At 46.0% G+C, this 19,772-nt stretch overlaps 1 protein-coding gene across 1 annotated transcript in view; it reads left to right on the top strand.

Moving 5' to 3' along the window:
* crata (carnitine O-acetyltransferase a) overlaps positions 1-19,772 on the top strand; it is a 126,524-nt gene that overhangs the window by 56,661 nt on the left and 50,091 nt on the right. The gene's annotated exons all lie outside the window — the stretch shown is intronic.

Here is a 19,772-nt window from a genome sequence, read left to right as displayed (position 1 = left end):
AGATTATCTTATTTTAGTCCAGACCGGACGTGGTCTGGACCTGAGGCTGCTGGATGTGAACCTGCGATGCAAACACCCTTTCTGTAATTAACAGCACTTAATGTATGTACTGTAGGTGCTACTTCATGATTTGTCAGAAACAAACTTCACATCTTGGCTTTGCAGTGGAACGAGTCAGGCCTAAAGACAAAGAGAGAGAGAGAGGGGGGCACAGTGAGTCAGACAGAGATACACGACTATTCAAACTTGGGTGTTTTATCCCGCTCTTATTGGAAAACCGTCCACAGTGAACTCAGCACTGAAATTAGATATTGATCCTTCCTCCTCCTCCCCCTCCCCTCTCTCTGTAGCTTTGGGACCAAACGTCTTCCCTTCTGGTGATTCCTTTTCTATCCTTAAGTCCTCTCTCGCTCTCTCTCTCTCTCTCTCTCTCTTTCTGTCACTCTTGGGAATTTCGTCTATGAAGGGTTCCTGTCATTTATACTTCCTTGCATTCATTATTTGCCTCCTCCCTCTTCGTACACGGGGACTAACGTGAGGATGAGATCTGAGGATGGAAGAAATAATGCAACAACTACACACGAGTATGAGGACTAAAAGGTCATTACTTTATTATCGAGCTCTTTTTTTTACCACAGAAGCAAACACGCTCTAAGCATGCTTCTCCTTCTTTATTGAGGACTGAGACGTGTCATTTATCATTTCCTCATAGCCGTGTATGAGATGAAGTGTAATTGCTGCACAGTGATGGTTGAAGATGTGATGATGACTTGTTTGTCCCCGGCTCTGCAGACACACTCGTGTTAAGACAACAGAAATGTGTCACTGTGGTGAATCACTGCACTGCAGCATCTCTGTGTTTGTGTGAATCAGTGAGTATTAAATATCACAGCAGCAGACTCTTTGCGTGCTTCGCTCTCTTTACGTCATGTTCTGCCCGTCAGCTGCAGCCGGCACTGAAATTATTGAAGACATTTTTAGGAGTGCGGATGGGAGACCGGGGGTTTGGTGACTGACGTGTTATTGTGATAACAGAAGAATAACGTACATGCAGAAACAGCTGTTTCTTCAGAGAACAACTGAACGCTAAAAGATGTTTTCAGGCTGCCGTGGTGACGGGTCTCAATCCCACGTAGCCCCGCCCTGAATCGTCCCCTGCGTCTAATTGGCTCTTAATGTGACCATATCTAACTGACTGTGTTGGAGAAGATGTCAAACTAAATATTGAGGTCATAAAATAATTTGAAAATGTGAGAGGAACAAAATCGCAGGTCTGCACGGTGCTGCTGTGGTCAGCTCTGTCGCCTCGCAGCGAGGAGGTTCCTGGTTTGAATCCCCGTCTGACATGAGCCTCTCTGTGTGGATGTTCTCCCCGTGCATGGCGTGGGTTCCTCCCACAGTCCAAACACACGCTCGTTAGGTTACCTGGCGACTCTTTATTGTCCGTAGGTGTGAATGTGAGTGTAGCTGGTTGTCTCTGCGCTGTGATTGGTTGGTGAAAAGTCCAGGGTGTAACCCCGCCTCTCACCCAATGACAGCTGGGATCGGCTCCATCCCCCCACCCAGAACGGGAAAAGAGGAAAAGATGGATGAACAAAAAGCTAAAGTCTGTTTTTTCATAGATTTTCTTCGGTGAACGTCGCCCCCTGCAGGTCAATAACAAGAACACAGATTTCTGGATGCTACATCTATTTCTTTTATGTAGTCCAAAGTCTCAGGACGCATCATGAAAACTTCTTTTGTGACACAAATTTCAGAAACTCTTCAACCAATCAGATTAATTGAATGCCACACTGTGCAGTCTGGGCCGTAGACACGCGTTCCTCTGAGGTAACGACCTCTGCTGGACATCCTCCATTGTTGCCCTTTGTTTACTGCTGTGATCTCCCTCTATTATGTAGCTGACGCCGCTATCACCGTCTGACCTGCACTCTGCTTACCAAGTCAGGGGAAGGTTTAGCTCTGTAAACGTTAGCTTTACCAAACCAGGCAGGTCTGCTTGGTGGAAAACTTTTTTTGCAGCAGCCTGGCATGACAAAGAGCTTAAAACAAAAAAATGATTCTGCCCTCTGAGGTTAAACATGTAGTCCAGCAGAAAATATTGTCAGGAGTGTTGTGCATGTGTGAAAGGGGCTTCTGTGATGTCAGATTACTTTACATGAATCTCTGTGGACATACGTTAGTGAGCATTTCGATACTAAACACAGAAGTCGTCTTATGCAAGCTGCTGCTCCAGAGTGATATATTTACCTCGCTGCAGGTTCAATAGGACATCATCGAGTGAACCAGATGCAGTGTTTTAGCATCTATGCTAATTCTCTACAGCAACAGGAAACAATAATACAGGGAGAAACAATGAAGATAATCAAATCGTTTAAAAGCGCAGAACTGCATTCGTTTATTGATACACGTGAAGTGTAGTGCAAAGGCAGCATGATGCAACAGTCGAGCAGTCAGAGCTCTTCATGTGAGCACTGTTGATTTGATTTGAGCCAGTGTTGGAGTTTTTAAAAGGTTCACCTCATCTCTGCAAATAATATTCCCTTCGTGCATAAACACAGCGACGCGTAATGTTGTCGCTGATGTCGGTGATTTTTGCAGAAACAGATAAATCTATCAGGAGAGAGTGCAAAGATATGACTGATTTCATGCAGCCAGTTTTCTACACTGATGTCAGTGAAACCTTGTATTTAGAAGAAACTTTTTTTTTTTTTTAAAGTGTCAAACACTTTCTGTTATCACATTCGGAGTTTTTCACAGCCTTGCACTCAGCAGCGCAGCACATCGCCTAGTTTTTTTCTCTTTTATAAAAGGAGCGTCGGAGAACAAAAACAGAACAATCCTGCAAAGGAGAAAATAAAAAACAGCTTTTTTTTTTCTCCTCCCCACCATCTCTCCTCTTTCCCTTCCTCCTCCTCCTCCTCCTCCTCCTCCTCCTCCTCCTCTCCCTCGGGCTCACCTTCACTCATCACCTCATCTATTTTTTCCCTTCTGTTGCCAGGCAACAGACAGGAAGAGCATCACTTGGAGACGTCAAAACCACAGGAAGAGCTCGCAGGAAGACAGAATCATGCAGACGTTGTGTGGAGGAAGCGGAGTCTCTGTGAAGAATCAGAAAATCCTTTTTACTCTTTTCTCTCCGTCCTTGATACAAAATCATACGAGTGCCCGTGTGTTTAACGTGTCTCTGCAATCCGAGTCTTTAATCCAGCACTAATTTTACACCCATATGTTTTAATTTAAACCAATTATTTTCTGCTTCTTTTCTCTTGTTAGGAATGAGATGCACGTCTTGTTCTCTTCTCAGCTTTCCTCTCCACATTTATGCAGTTTGACCTCCGGGGTCAAAGCCTGGTGTGGACGTGTGGGGGACGCGAGGCCAGTCTGGGGCCGACTAAGCTGCACACATGAAAGAGTGAATCGAGTGGTGTGTTCCTCGTCCAACTTTGAGAAATCAATGTAGTTCTGTTTCACATGTTAAAGTCTCAACACTAACGTCAGTGTCTCCTGTCATGTTGTCGGTCTGTGGAGCTGAAAGAACGAGAGTCCTGCACGGGTCCAGTTTGACAGACCCGATCCGCCCGCCAGGCTCGGTACTGAAACCTTTTCTTTTACTGGTAATTATTGCTGTGTGAAATCTGGACCTGCAACCCGACCCGTGATTTTTCAGAATAAGAGTCAGAATCGGGTTTTTTTTAATGCCAAGTACATTTACATATACGAGGAATTTGTCTTGGTGCAAAAAGAGGCTAAAATACCAAAAAGTTAAATAAAATAAATTATTTAAATATGTAAAATTTAGTGCTCAATAATGTTAGTTGTTGTGTTATTAATGTGTCTCTAAGGGCAGTCCTGCACGTTTGAACGGACGTTCACGCACATCCGAGCAGTCGCACAATCTTAATGAATCAGTGATAAAAATACTGCCAACTTCTTTGTTGTTGTTTTTGCTTTTGTTCTCATCAGCTACCTTCCTTCTGTTCATTTTTATTTTTTATACGTTACAGAACCTTTTAGTGAGTCAGGTACCAGACCCGGTGCAGGACTCTGCTAACGAGTAAAAAAAAAAAGTTTTTATTTATCAGATCCTGGTTTCTGTAAAAACATAATTTGAGCCTTTGCTTGAAACGGTTCACTTCAGCTGCTGTCTCTTTAAGGCCCTCCTCCCCCACGTTCCCGCTTACTCTTGATTGCCCCGCTCTCTGGAAGAGAACGCTGCAGGGCTGCCAGGGGGCGGGGCTACTGCTCTCCACAGCTGACGTGAGAATCTGAACCGGCTCACGTAGAAGATTTAACATTTAAGCAAGGAGCCCCTTAAATCTTCTTTTGACTTCACATGGCAAACTAAGAAGGCTGGTGGGGGAAATTCTGGGTGTGCGTTCACACATGCAGCTCTCCCCTGAAAATTTCAGGAAGTTTTGTGCAGGTGTGAAAGCACCACAACTGAATGTTGTTCCTGCAGCGCTCTGTGCAAGGACACATCCAAACCAGTAAAGTGGAGAAAATGCAGTTTAACACGTTGACCTATGGGCGACAGCTTTCTGCAGCTTTCCTGTTATGTAAATCAGACAGCACCCCTATAAGGGCTTATTATTCTTATATACATGTCTATGTAGGGACGTGTGTGTGTGTGTGTGTGTGTGTGTGTGTGTGTGTGTGTCTGAGCTGCACACATGGCACGCAGAGGGCCGGGTTGCGTGTGTGTGCATGTGTTAACCCGGCTCTCTCTCCTCATCAGCGGCCATGTGGCGTTCTGCTGCCGTTAAGAAAATGTTCCACATGATTTATCTTCACTCAGTAATGTGGCCTCTTTTCATGCAAGAAAAATCCATCCTTATCTCACTGCAGCTCTTTCTCTCTGCTCCGCGTTTCATTCCTCTTTTTCTGCTTCTTCTTCTTCTTCTTCGTGGCAAACGCAGCAGCAGTATTCCTTCTCCTCTGTGTCACCTCCAATCTCCCCCTCCTTTCCTCCCTCCCTCCCTCCTTCCCTCCTGCTGCTCCCATCCTCCCTCCCTCCCTCCCTTTTTCCGCTGTGTGTTTGCAGATGAAACGGGCAGCCTGCCAGTTTTTCATATTTCTTGGCAGCAAAGTGGCTAGCCAACTTCCTGGGGACGGGTGGGGAGAGCGGGTGGAGGAGGGGGGGGGGGGAGTTGGGGCTTGCAAAAGGTTACATTTGCACAATGTGTCTGTGAAAATACAGCAAAAGAAAAAGGAGGGGAGGGAGAGAGAAAAGAAGAAGAAAAAAAAAGAAAGAGTGGAAAAGCTGGGCTGGATCAGCTAAACGACTCCACCGTTCTGGGGTAATGGAAAAAAACCTCTGGGGGAATATTCAGCATGCAAGAGTATCGAGTTGCAGCAGTCTTTACAATGAAGTCTGTCCCTCCCTGGTTCTTTTTTTTGTCTACCTTCTCTGGAATGTTCTCCCCTCCCCTGTTAAACACACACACACACACACACACACACACACACACACACACACACACACACACACACACACACACCTTACCTTCTCCCTGTGTCTGTGTGAAAGCGTTCGGCGAGGCTTTGGGACGGGAGGTTTGACAGGTTCGTGTGTGCATTCAGGGGCTTTGAGCTTGTGTGTACCTGCTGCTGGTTAAACCAACAAATACACACCAGAGAACACACGTGTGCTCTGGCTGAAAGTGTGTGAGTGGCGAGAGAAAGAGGGAGAGTTAAACTGTTGGCTGAGGTGAGAAAATGTATTTGTTCATCTCCATCAGTCCCGTAAGAGGAGGAAGTAAACGGTGAATGGACTCGTTTCACACACTGATGGCTGCTGTGGAAAGAGTCCATCAGAAGTAACTAATTAGCTTACAATCTGCCGCCGACGCGTCGGGAGCAACTCGGGGTTCAGTGTCTTGCTCAAGGACACATCGGACATGTGGCTACAGGAGCTGGGGATCGAACCGTATACCTGTCCAAGTCACGTCGAGTCTCTTTTGGTTGAAAAGTCTCCATAACAAAAGTTAAAACTGGGCTGAAAGTTTTTATAATAATGAAGAAAATATTTTAAAAACTTGCTGAACCCTTAAAGGGACAGTGTGTAGACTTGCATGCTAATGTTTACATTAAAATATTATTTTTTTGTTGAGTATTTACATTAGCTCAAATATTTCCAAAAGTTATCAAAGCCGGAGAAATCGCTTGTTTTATAGTTGTAACGGGACGTGTCTTGTAGGCGGCACGAAATGTTGATCGTTGTCAAGGAAACACCAGATGTTACATAAAAGACCGCTTAATAAGCTAGCGGTAGCTGCTAACAAAAGTTGCTCTTCTGTTGCTGTGTGTGCTGCTGTGATAAAAAACATTATGTGAATTATACTCGGATACATCGTCCGTACATGTATCGTCTTTCTCAGGTCGGTTTGTTCGTTTTCGGGGGGTTGAAGTGAGAATCACTCCCATGATACCCCGCTAGCCTTGACGTGGTTTTTTGTTATTGTTTTGATTGAGAGCAACCTAGCGGCGGATTGTACAAACTGTAACCGTTTAAGAACAAAAATAAAGCTACAAAACTGTAGTTCCAAGAATGGCCACTAGAGGCCGTCTCCAAATGTGAGTCTTATCCTCATGTTAAAATATCCAACTTTACTAGATGATAATTATGTTTACAGCCAGGTAATAAAAAAAACAACAACCTAATCTTCAGAAGAACAGAACACAACGCCAACGCGATCTTATGCACACGTAATTATAACTGGAAAAAAACATTGTAGTGTGTTAAGTGTGTAACCAAAAAAGAGAATGAAGTTGCTTGAAAACCTGCACGAAGATTGCACCGTTTGCACACCGTTAGCGTGATATGAGCGTGGTCACTCGCGCCACCTGGTCCCTCAGTGAAGCTTCCTGAATGTGAGCTGTTCACTCAAAGTCCGGCTAACTAACTGCAGACGCCTTTCTACGGGACTGTCAGGAAAAAGTTTTGGGGGGAAAATTGCGTTCAGCTCACCTCAAATATTCCAAGAAGTTTTAAGGGTTTCAGTGCATGTGTGAAAGCACCCTCACACTCTGCACGTTTACATGCACCGTTACTGTAAGTCGAGCTTTAGGTGCTTTAACATGCATGCACCAAGCACGCCATACACGATAGAGTCGGTCGTCTCTCACGAGGAAGGTCGGGGGTTTGATCCCCAGCTCCTGCAGCCACATGTCCGATGTGTCCTTGAGCAAGACGTTTCACCTCTAGTTCCTCCTGCTGCTTCGTTGGCAGCGTGTGAATGTGTGTGAATGGATCAGTTTCTTCTGATTACCCAGCAGCCTCTACCATCAGGGTGTGAATGTGTAGTGGATGTAAAGTACAACTGTGCTAATGGTTGTTTTAAACTTTACAAGCGGGTTGATTTTAAGGATTTTCAAAACCCAATCTTGGAGCGTTTCTCCAGCAGACACTTCGACTCTCAACGAGCCGACAGTGAGAAGATTCCTAAATGAAAAACTGGCTGAAAGATTGTTCCAAACAGTTTCAACTATTTCTTCGGAATAACAGCCTCCACGGCTGAAACGATTCTCCCTTTTTCTCTCTCTGTCTTTTACTCTGCCACACAGGAACAGATGCACACACACACACACACACACACACACGTTGAAACACAACCCCCTCTCTCTCCTTCTCTCCCTCCCCCGCTCCCTCTCCTCTTTGCTGCTTCTATAATTCAAATTCTGTCATGCTCGTTCCAGACTGCTGGCTCCAGCCTCTCTCCCTCTCTCCCTCTCTCCCTCTCTCTCTCCCTCCTCCATCTCTCTCTCTCTCTCTCTCTCTAGGAAAATAAAAGCGAGAAGAAAAAAGCTCTTTGAGGCACAAAGCTGACAGAACCACACACAGACAAACACACGAAGCTGAACCAAACAGCAAATGTGAGAGAGCCGGCTGTGCAATTGGATTCTTGCAGGAACACTGAGCATCGTCCTCTGCAGACTGCACGTCTCTGTGTTCCTCTCATTATTTCACTCTGCCTCTGCCACAGTTCAGACATCTTGTTTTAGGAACATTTTAATTATCTGCACAAAAGTTTCCCCGTCAATTAAGAGCGAGAGATGGACGGACGATGCACACTTTTCATGCTATCTCTTTGATCGCAGTGCGGATCAGTTTGTAAACGTGCAGATTTTTATTGTTTTTAGATGGTAAAAACACGAGGATGTGCGTGCGGACAGATCAGAAAGATCTCCACGATCGCACATCGAGGGCGGTCTCAGTGTCCACGAAAGACATGGACTAAAAAGTGAAGCGCACGCCGCCGTTAGGAAAATGAGTTGCTGACTTTAGAGATGGGCGGAGTCTTTAAGGTCAAGTCCAAGTTATGTAACAAGTCGTTTAGGTCGAGTCCATGTCATGTTTTTAGTCTTTGCGTGCGAGCGGTCTGTCTCGTGTCTCGCAGCGCCGTTACGGATGCAACGTGTAGCTACGACGGCGTGCCGACAGCAGAACGTCGATTATGTCTGGAAGAGGCGTCTTAAGAGTCTAACGTTAAAGATGAATCCTCGTCACATGACCACCAAGGGGCTTCCTGGATTACATCATAGCGGACTGCGTTGAGCCTCTTTCACGCCTGTTTCTAAACATTCAAAAGCTGCCCCCCCCCCCCCCCCCCCTTTTTTTTTTTCTTTTTTTTTTTACTACGATGCAGCTTTACAATTTATTTAATTTATTTTCAAATTCTGTCCACATTTCTAACATGTCCGTGCATCTGGATCTGTGTGCGTCTGAAGGAGAGGAACAGCTGTTCAGACAAAACAAAGTTATGGGAATGTTTTGCATCTTAGGCGATTTTCAGAGGTGACACAGGAAAACACACACACACACACACACACACACACACACACACTCTAGTGAAGTGTAACAAACAGAGTTTTTTAAATAGTTAGCAAACTGCAGCGTCTCTCTTTGGACCCAGAAACGTCGGTGCTCGATGTGTTCTTGAGGAGGTTAGCGTGACAGCATGGTTTTTACTTATTGACGTAAACGTGTCAGTCCGGCTGAAAACTTCTCAAAGTCGCACGAACACGCCTCGATCAAACAGAGAGGGATCGACCTGCCTGTTTACGCCTCCATCAGGTAGGAAAGTGGAACTGCATTGCGGAGGTCGCAGCGTCGTCGGCCTCCCGATCTCGCCGTAAGTTAGACGGATAGTTCGGAAGACGGTCAGAAAGAAACGGGCTGAAAGGGGCCGAATCGCTCGATGCATGCATACTGGGTATACTGGTGCATACTGGGTATACTGGTGCATACTGGGTACACTGGTGCATACTGGGTATACTGGTGCATACTGGGTACACTGGTGCATACTGGGTATACTGGTGCATACTGGGTATACTGGTGCATACTGGGTATACTGGTGCATACTGGGTACACTGGTGCATACTGGGTATACTGGTGCATACTGGGTACACTGGTGCATACTGGGTACACTGGTGCATACTGGGTATACTGGTGCATACTGGGTACACTGGTGCATACTGGGTATACTGGTGCATACTGGGTACACTGGTGCATACTGGGTATACTGGTGCAGGGCAAGTGTTCCACTTAAATCACCTATCAGGCTGTTACCGTAGCAACTGTGCATGTACACTGAGGTCTACAGGTTCGGGTGGTTTCACCAGAGGCGTTGCTCGTCAGCAGGCAAAGAGCCCCGGACCATGAGGGGGCCCCAAAGAAGCGGGTTCCCATCTCGCCGCCCTGCAGAACGCTGGTTCAAGGACCCCAACAGACCTGAGAATCGCCACACGGTTTCATCAGGACCTGGGCCCGGATCTGATGTAGTCTTGACCCTGAAGTCTGTACCATACTTACTGTACTCGGGGACCAAGTCCACTTGAAGAGGTCTTAGACACAATTCATGTGGACTCAAGTACAGTATCTAAAGGGGGGGCGGTCAAAAACCAAAAACCCAGACCTGTTTCTTATTAAGTAATTGTTGTATTTTCGTGTGTCCGACATGAACATGGTTTCCTTCCTTTCTGCAGCTCTTCAACACGGACTGGTCGGAAAAACACTCGATAAACGCCAAACAGAACCGTTAGAGCCGTTGCTGCAAAAAAAAGCAGCGGCCGTCGTCATTCAGACACAGAAGGCGAGAGAGAGAGAGAAAGAGAGAGAGAGAGAGAGAAGAGAGAGAGAGAGAGAGAGAGAGAGAGAGAGAAAAAGAGAGAGAGAGAAAGAGAGAGAGAAAGAGAAAGAGAGAGAGAGAGAGAGAGGAGACAAAGCTGCAGGCTGTGAGCAGAATGTTTGCAGGCTTTCTTTCTCTCCTGCTCCCCTCCCCTGTTAGACACACACGTACTGCACGCACACACACACACACGTACTGCACGCACACACACGCACGCACACACACACACGCACGCACACACACACACGCACGCACACACACGCACGCACACACACACACACACACACATACTGCACACACACACACACACACACTGCACACACACACACACACACATACTGCACACACACACACACACACACACACACACATACTGCACACACACACACACACACACTGCACACACACACACACACATACTGCACACACACACACACACACACACACACACACACACACGCACAGTCTGTTTGGAGAAAAAATGGAGGCAAAACGAAGCCACACAAAGGCAGCGCTTGCTTTCTCCATCGCCGGCTTACTAATCGGCGTCTTTGCTCCGTGGATGCCTGTCGCCCGTTACACGGCAGCATTGCCATGGCGACCGGGGTCTGAGTAATCATTTGTGCAATGACCCCTATTCTCCAGAGGGAAGACGGAGGGATGGAGGAGCTGAAGGGGGGATGTGAGGGAGGAGGAGGAGGATGGAATGAAAGCAGAGCCAGCAAAGCAAGAGGAGGGAGGGGAGAGAGAGAGAGAGGGGAGGGGGGAGAGAGAGAGAGAGGGAGGGGGGAGCAGCAGAGCAAAGCAGCAGGGACCCAGACAGAAACAAAAAGGAAAAAGAAAACAGATTTTCTTTTTACTGGCAGCAGGGAATGAAGCGTTTTATGTTTAACGAACAGAACTCGCTCAGTAAGGAGGGATGGAGAGAACACAAGTTTGAGAGAGAGAGAGAGAAAAAACCACGGAGCGAGTTAAAGACGACGGTGGGAGGAGAGAGTGAGACGTGCGTCTCGTGGACAACAGAGGGAGGCAGAGAAAGGACAAGAGAAAGACAAAGGGTTACTGACAGGAGGAGAGACAATGTGCAGCATTAATTAACCAACCAGAAGATGAAGGCGATGGGATGCAGTGATCAGACTCGTCCTGAAGGTGGCGCTGCAGAAACATGTAGAAAGGGCTCATCTTCTGGGGAGCAGGACAGACAGTCTGTTAGACACATGAATTAATGTCAGACGTGGTGACACTTCATGAATCGCAGCCTCGAAAAATCATCTGAAGACCTTCAACAGGTCGACCAAATTAACTCAGAGTGGTAGAAAGATTAAAACGACGGGAAAATAAGTTTTTTTTATGAAGTTGTGGTCAGACAAAGAGCGAGCTAAACTTCACCGTGTGCTGAGCCCGACACGCTCACAGTCGGCTCACACTGAACCACTGAATCACGATTTAGCACGAGAGAAAATTTAGGACGCAGATAACAAAATTGTAAAAGCCTGTTGTTGCCATGGTGATTCTAACTAATCACCATGGCAACAACAGGTTTTTACAATTTTGTTATCTGCGTCCTAAATTTTTGCAGGTAAAAATCCGTGTGTGTGTGTGTGTGTGTGGGGTGGGGGGGGGGGGGTTCAGCTCACACTGCGATTTGTGCTTTTATACGGGAAAAAAACAACAAAATGGTCAAACAAACTGGACAGACTGGCAATGCTAACATTCTTCAGTGATAACGCTCTCCATATTACACTTTGTAGCTCACTTGCACTAAATACTATAATCGATAATTGATGGATCGTAACAGTCTGTGATCGTGTGCCGATCGCAGGGAGTCGATGTCACCTCCTCCTCCCACTCTTCTCACATCGGAGAAACTCTGGATAAAGTGTGAGTGAAGACGTCGGCTGTCTGCGCTCAAACATGCAGCTCCTCTGTTCTGTGTGTTTGGATCCCTGCTCACTCCAGCAGCTCGTCGTTAATTCACCTATAATCACCCTCATCACTCGCTGAATTAGCGTCACAGCTAAACTCAGCGACGGTCGCGTTTGTGACCCCACCTAGCTGCGACATCACGCCCTCTGAAGTGTGAAATTCAGGGCGTGGCAGAGCATCCAGAAAGTGCTGAAAGTCTCCACGAGCAGCAACTTTCAGGCTGCAGGCAGAGACTCCTTTAAAGGAGAGTAAAACCAGCTGATGTGATTGGACGTAACTGAAGCTCGCCATCATTAAAATTCCTCCTGCTGATACTGCAGTTCTCCCTCCAATAAAGTATTCATCCTCCCTCCCTCCCTCTCTCAGTCTGCACCTCACTGCTGCAGGACTGTGGACGTGCCTTTTGTCAGTGGAGTGGATAAAGTTAGCTGGTTCCACCCACTGAACCCTGGATATGTGACAGGAGCTTAGTTAAGGCCTTATTCCAGGAATTATAATGAAGAAAGGATGGATGACATGATACGTGTACATCTTATTATGGCTGTGTATCAGTCATTAAAGCTTTTAAACTTTTCAGCTCATCGTTTTATCACCTGTAAGTCCTGTGAGTGTGGTCGTGTTGTAGTCAAGTCCTTCCCAACCGAGACCTGGGTGCTCCGGGACAAGACCAAGACCATAAATATAGGGGGGGCGTGTCACTCACTTAGTGTAACACCGGGAAGGCTGCAGCCGCAACCTGAGGATAAAAAAATCCACCACTAATATATTTCAGTAATTAAATTTCCTTCTAATCACATCCTATCAGTGGAGGTCTTCATTTAAAGTCCCCGCCCAGTCTGAGTCTCTTCCCTTTCACTGTCCTGTCCAATAAGGACACAGAGCACAGCAGTAATCACAGCATTTCACTGACTTTGTTATTGCTGCAGCTAACGGTGGCCGCCATGCTGGAAATGCGTCGGGCTCAGGCTGAGAGGAGCTGAGGCGGGTTTTAGTCCGATCAGTACAGTGAGTGCACTGCACCGTTTCTTTGAACCAGGCTGTAAACACGTTAAAAACAGGCTGTTTTGAATGGGTGTGTATGTGACTTTGTGTGCTCCTGCAGCCAGCCTCTAGTGGACGCTTGAGGAACTGCACTAGTTTGCACATTGATTTCACTTTCAACACCAAAGACTGCCGTATGGATGTGATGCAAACTGTCTGCTGAAATACTGAACAGACCGAGTAGAGAGGAGGGTGAAACTCCTGCAGCTGTGAGCGGTGTATCCTATATCATATAATGCAGCATACAAATATAGCCGTGGAAAATTGGAAGAATATAAAACATGATAAAGAAGTTTAACGAGAAAGCAGAACGGTGAAATCCGCGAGTGTGGACGCAGCACTGGCCGTGTGAGCGTGCGTGCAGGAGACGTGCTCTGCTGACACCTGAAAGTGTGTTGCATTGCTGCACTCAGAGAGGCACACAGAGAGATATAAACATGCTCAGGATGAAGCTGGAGGGGAGGGGGGGGGGGGGGGGGGAGAAGGATGAGGATGTCAGCGCGGTGAGCAGAGAGGAGGTAAAGGGAGGCAGAGACGATGGAGCTGTGAGGCTGAAATGATGAGAGGAGGGAGGGAGGGAGGCAGAGAACAGAGCCCATATAACGAGGAGCGACTGAAAATAGAAAGAGAACGTGATGTGATGGACGCATGGTTAAATCATAAAGTATGTATTTTCTCTAAAGATATATTATGTGATGTGATTTATGGTTTACTTGAGACAGTTTAAAAAATGAATCTCCAATTACAAACACAAGACTTAAGTGGATATGTACTCTACTCTCGTAAAGTTATTCTGTTTGGTAACAAAAACCAACACATAGACTTTTGGTGAACAAAGTGAAGCTCATGCTTAAAGGTGTCTTTAACCTGCATTCTTTCTAACGGCCAGCAGGGGGCGACTCCAACGGCTGCAAAGAGTAGTTAGATTGCATAGAAGTGTTTTATGGGGGTCATGAGGTGTTGCTGCTTTCATGAAATTCAGAGTTGTGTGAACTGGAACGACCCGCCTGAGGTCGTATTTACTCGTCGGAAAGTCGGAGAAAATTTAGTTGCACAGGTTAGAATCCAACATGGCTGCTATGGGCATCAAGCGTATGGTCACTATCGTGCTCATGAGGCGCTTGTTTCTCTTTTTGTGTCATTAAATCAATCACACTGATGGTTTTGTGACAGTTTGTTCAAACAAAGCGGCTCCATGTTGCTTTTCCGACTTGCAGCTGGAACGCGCTCAACATCGGGTGTGACGTCATTCCCAGGTCTGAGGTAACTGGAAGGCATCGTTATGTTCTCAGTGTCTTCAGTACAGCCTGATGGTCCCGTTTAGACTGGTGTGCCTGGCGGGTGGCGACCACAGACCTCGACAAAAGGTCTTCAGGAGTCATCAGCAAATGTTCAAAGTAAAAAAATCATGATAGTCGCGTGTTTCACAAAAGCCTAAAATGTGCATCCCATTTAGCACGACAGTTTCTGTAAACTCCAGATCCACGTCGCTGAGCCAGCTAGTATTTGATTCTGCTGGTAGCTCAGCATTCCCAATCCCTCCTCTGCCCTGTAGTGTCACCCTGTCATGGAATATATGGAGGTCAAAGAGGCTCCAAACAAAAGATGGCGACAGCTGAAAGGTTAAAAACATTTCTTTTCCCCCACGGTGGATAATCAGGGAGATGGACACGCAGGAAAGTAGACTCAGGTTGGCTTCAGACTCGGACTGACGAGGTCAAACTCTTCTGCACGTGGGGCGCAGGAGCTAACCACTTGACCACCAGTCTGAACTGATAGATAGATAGATAGATAGATAGATACTTTATTGATCCCGAGGGAAATTCAGGACAATTCAGTACACTGTATAAAACACGGGAGCAGTTTCAGTGATGTCATCGACCGGTTTCTGAAGAAGAGTTGCTATAAATATAAATATAAATATATAAATGTTACAGTTACAGAGAGATTTAGAGACTAACATGTTTTCAATCATCCTGTAAACATGTTTATCTCTGCGCAAACTTTTGGGGATCTTTGGCTTTTCACAGCCAGCCTCTAGTGGACGCTGGAGGAACTGCAGCTTCTTTTTTATTTTTTTTTGCACTGATGCATTTGAACATCTGAGATTGCCGGATGGTTTTAAATTTAGCAGAGACTTTGTGTCCCCTCATGTCAGTATTGTTCAGAGACAGAGGGGAGGGAGGGGTCGGGGGGTGTAAGTGACACTGCAGCTGCCACACATGCACGCTCACTTGACACAGCGAGCGCCCGTGATAGGCTATTCAAACACAGGCTCAACCTTTCCAGAAGAACTTTCAGACATCGATGTGACAAATGTCCTATTTGTTTACATTTGAACCATTTTGGCCTTAAAGCTGGATGTTTTTATGTTTACTTCAAAATGGCATTAAATGAATAAAAATGCATTTTCATTAAACAAACTAATTGTACCACAGTGTGGTAACACATGACCCTTTAATATCTACATTTTAAATCGAATGCATCCTGTATATTGTCCTATTTTCTTTGTCTCCCGTTTCCAAACGTGTCAGTTTAAGCTCCTGTACTCAAAGCGTTGCTCATTAAATCAGCCCAGCGCCGGCTCGCAGTGATGCTGCTCCTCGTGTGTTGAATATGAGCTGCTGTCGTGTGTGTTCGTCTTTGCAAACAGCTACCTCCTCTGGATGAAAAGAGGCGTCCTGCTCTGCATCTCACATTCATCATTCATAGAGAACATTACATTCAGGCGTCCTTCAGGCAGCCCTGAGCGCGGTCTCGGTCTGATCCGGAGGGAGTTCCTCCTCCTCCTTCTCCTCCTCCTCCTCCTCCTCCTACTCTTCTTCTTCTTCTTCTTCTTCATGCTGCACGGAGATAAATATGTTGTTGCACCCTGCAGGCTGCAGCAGCACCGTCCCACTTCAGAGGGAGAATTTGGAAACAGCAACAAAGAGCTAATCACACAGGGCAGAAAACTGGAGCTGCACTGGCCTCTACAGGTTCAACGCAGGTTATTGCACTCACTCTGCAGCTTTTGAACTGTGATTAAACCTGTAGAGGCCAGTGTGCTGCACTGCACTGCTGCTGCCTGCAGGATGACACTCACAGGAGTTTGTCTCTGTGCTCACACGCTCTTTTCTTTTCACGTCCTTCCTTCACTCCTGCTCTTACATTTGCATTACTGCGGACGTTGTGCACGATAACATGCAGCATTATTGATCTTATTGCTGCTTGTTTGTTTTCTTCAGATCACCAAGCACAGGAGCTAAAAAAAACCCTCATCAGACGCAGGAGTCTGCTGTGATTGGATGTGAAATGTTTGGTCTTTGCTACCAGGCCGCCAAATATTGTGTGAAAGGAAAACGCGGCTGACTTTGCCTCTGTGATGTCAGCGAGCGTTTTTTGTGAAGTGGTTACTGTGAAGGGGAAGGGGTTTGGGTTTACTGCTCGCTGCCATCTGGAGGCAGAAAACCTAATTTAGCCAAAGAGGGTGCTGTGTGGGTGAGATGAGCATGACGAGAGGAGGCTGCTAAATGTTCATGTGCACCACCGAAAAACAACATTTAAATGTTTAATTTCACAAAGTTATCAAAGTGTTTAAAGATGATTATCATCATAAACGTGACACGTGTGTGCTTGTGCACGCCGACGTTATGTAAGAATTCTTCACAGCCACGGTGACGTACATGAGACATCCGCTCCTCGATGTTGAGATCATGGGGGATCTGGAAACGAGGTTCACGTTCATCACGCTGCAGCTAACTTCATCACGAGATAACTCGCCACAGAGCGCCTTTAAAGGCGTGTGACGGCGTGTTTATGACCTCAGCTTCCAAACGCCTCTCATCCACGCTTAACACGTTTTTCCACGACAACCGCCTCGCCATCTTTCCGTTTGCATCACTTCTAAATGTTGTAACAGTTGAAATTGCTGAATGTTCCTTTAAGACATAATGTGTTGCTAAGTGTCGAGGGTAGCGACGCCCCCTCGCCGGCCACGTGTTTTTATCCAGGTTAGCTTGAGTGGCGCTTTTGCCATTCGAGCTCCTACTTCCCCTCTCAACTCAGCAGCGACGTGAGGGTTCGTGTGAAACCGGGCTTCGTAAGGTCGGATGTGTAGTTTGAAATAAACATCCTCCGCCTCTTCTTTTCTTGGAGCGGTCGCTACGGTGGAAGCGACAAATAACGCCAAAAGCAGACGGGGCTTAAGAACTGAACTTCACGATGTGTGATAAGAAAATAGAGATTAAGACCATTAACTCTGAGGGGAATCAATTACTGACATTCAGATTTATTTTTGCTACCAGTGGAGTCGCCCCCTGCTGGTCATCGGAAAACTGCACTTTTGAGGTATTTCCACCTGTAACAAATCCTTTAAGTGTTTCTTCAGGTGACGCTCCTGAGGACGGTGTTGAAGGGCAGAAACTTTCATGGCACGAGCAGAATTTTGATGTTGGAGGACGTATGACTGGATGGATACATAAACACAAGAAATTCAGTCAAAATGGATCTATCAGTCATGACCGGCGTTTCAGAGTAACTCTATCCCTCCCTTTCTAAATGTGCGTGTGCGTGTGTGTGTGTGTGTGTGTGTGTGTGTGTGTGTGTGTGTGTGTGTGTGTGTGTGTGTAACGCCCGCCTCTCTCTCTCTCTTGCCTGCCGGGTACTTTCCACAAACACAGACCTGCTCCACAACATTCCCACATGTTAGCAGGTTAGCAGCTAATGCTTTTGCACACACAAGACGCGCTCCCAGTGTTAGCACAGACACATGCGTCACCGCCTGCGTTCACTCCTGTGCGAGTCGTCGTGCCTTTCTCTTCGCAGCATTTTGCACAAAAATAATCCAGGAAATATCGTTCTTATTTTGGTTTCATTAAAACATCAGCGTTTCTCTGGATTATGATATTTAAACAAAGCTGCCTCATTGTTCAGTGGGAGAAGTCGTCTGGATAGATTCTGTTTGGTTCTGGGCTGCAGGGTCTGAATAAATCTTCTTTTTGACTGAAGTAGCTGCCTGTGAAAATGCTGAAGACCGTTAACCCAGTGCAACGAGGAAACAAACACATGTGTGTGTATATAACGCATGCAAAGGAATCAGTGTCGCTCTGCAGAATAATCTGTTGCTGCAAAGACATACTGACACCTTCATCAAGACAGAGCTCAACACTGAGCGTCCAGCTAACCTTTAAAAGGTACAAAAACATGTTTTGACTTATATCCAAACTACATTTGTTTGATAGCAAACAGAAACATGAAGCATGGTGAATATGAATGCTGACATGACATGTTGCTAACGGCGTGAAGAAGTCTCTTTAATTCGGGGGGAAATCTTCTTTGGTTAGTTTTAGAGCGACGTCCTGCTGGAGACAGACGTGGCGGGAGCTGTTGGTTGAGCAGGCAGAGTTTTACAGAGGCTGTAAATCCTCATCACAGTGTCTGAACCTGACGCTGTTTGCTGAATCTCGTCCTCGCTCTCTCTCTCTCTCTCTTTCTACTGTACGTTTCCTGTCTCTCTCTGTAGAGTCGGTAAAGATCGAAACCCGCCCTAAAAATCAGCCTTGATGTTGTTTCGTGAGGTCTTTGGATCTCCGTGAGTGCACCAAACCCCGGAGAAGGTCTTCACACTTTCTCCAAACTCTGAATTTTCTTCAAATTTCCGTCGCTGAGCTGCATGTGTGAACGCAAACAGGAATCTTTCCAGGCGGCTCTCTGGTATATTTTCCATGTACGGTCGAGGTGGAAGGATATAAGAACGACGGAAGCAGGAAATATTCAGGAAAGTTGAGCGTTATGGAGCATGAGGGGACGATGACGATGAAGTGATGAGATCATCTGATCCTCTCTTATCTCTTCGCTCTTTTGTTGATCTCATTAAAGCGCCGTAACGTCTGTAGCTTTGTCTGCGTCGTTCTTTTTACATCGTGCAGGAGAACCCACCCCTCCATTCCTGTCCGTCACGGAAAACTTAACGCTATGAGAGACGTGTTAAAGAACAAATTTAAGGTCCTGAAATGTCCAAACATTATCAGAAGTGCACGTGTGAACAGGGCTAAATGCTCCTGCAGAAACATGATCAGGGCTTCTGATGGTAGTCGTGCACGACTTTGTTTAAGAGCAGAGAACAAGAACAGCTTGTTTCACTGCGTCTGTTTGAGTGTCTCTACTTTTGTGCTACTGTCCCTTTAAGAAGGTGATTTCCTCCTGGTCTCCTCTCCATCTGAATACACACACTTTATGTCACAGTCTCCCTTGTGTTGTCGATACATCAGGTGACTGAACATTTACTCATCAGACGAACAAGACGAACCACAGTCCCGCATTTTGACTGACAGCCCGCTCTCGGCTGTTTGTACACGGAGCAACATTTAAAATCTAAAAATAATGTGACCCCACTGACCTTGTCGGTTAGGACTAAGCTGAATATTTCTATTTTTGTTATCGTCAACAAACACTCCAATTAAAAAGCATATAAATGCTGGCAGAAAAATAAAGCTTTAAATAAGGGTTGGTCTCAGGAGGACTTTTTCTCCTTTAAAGGGAGAAGTCCACATGATTTAAATGTTATAAACACAACTGTTATCTCATTTGTTGTTTCTTATGAAACTTTTTTGAGGTCTCATTAATTTAGATTTGGGCAAAAAAAGGTCAAAATCATTATTTTTAACTCATTAATAAACTTTTGAAACTAACTTT

Source organism: Symphodus melops, assembly GCF_947650265.1.
Source record: "Symphodus melops genome assembly, chromosome: 16".
Lineage (NCBI taxonomy): Eukaryota > Metazoa > Chordata > Actinopteri > Labriformes > Labridae > Symphodus > Symphodus melops.
The sequence above is the reverse complement of the archived record's forward strand: the minus strand, read 5'-3'. Positions and strand labels throughout refer to the sequence as shown.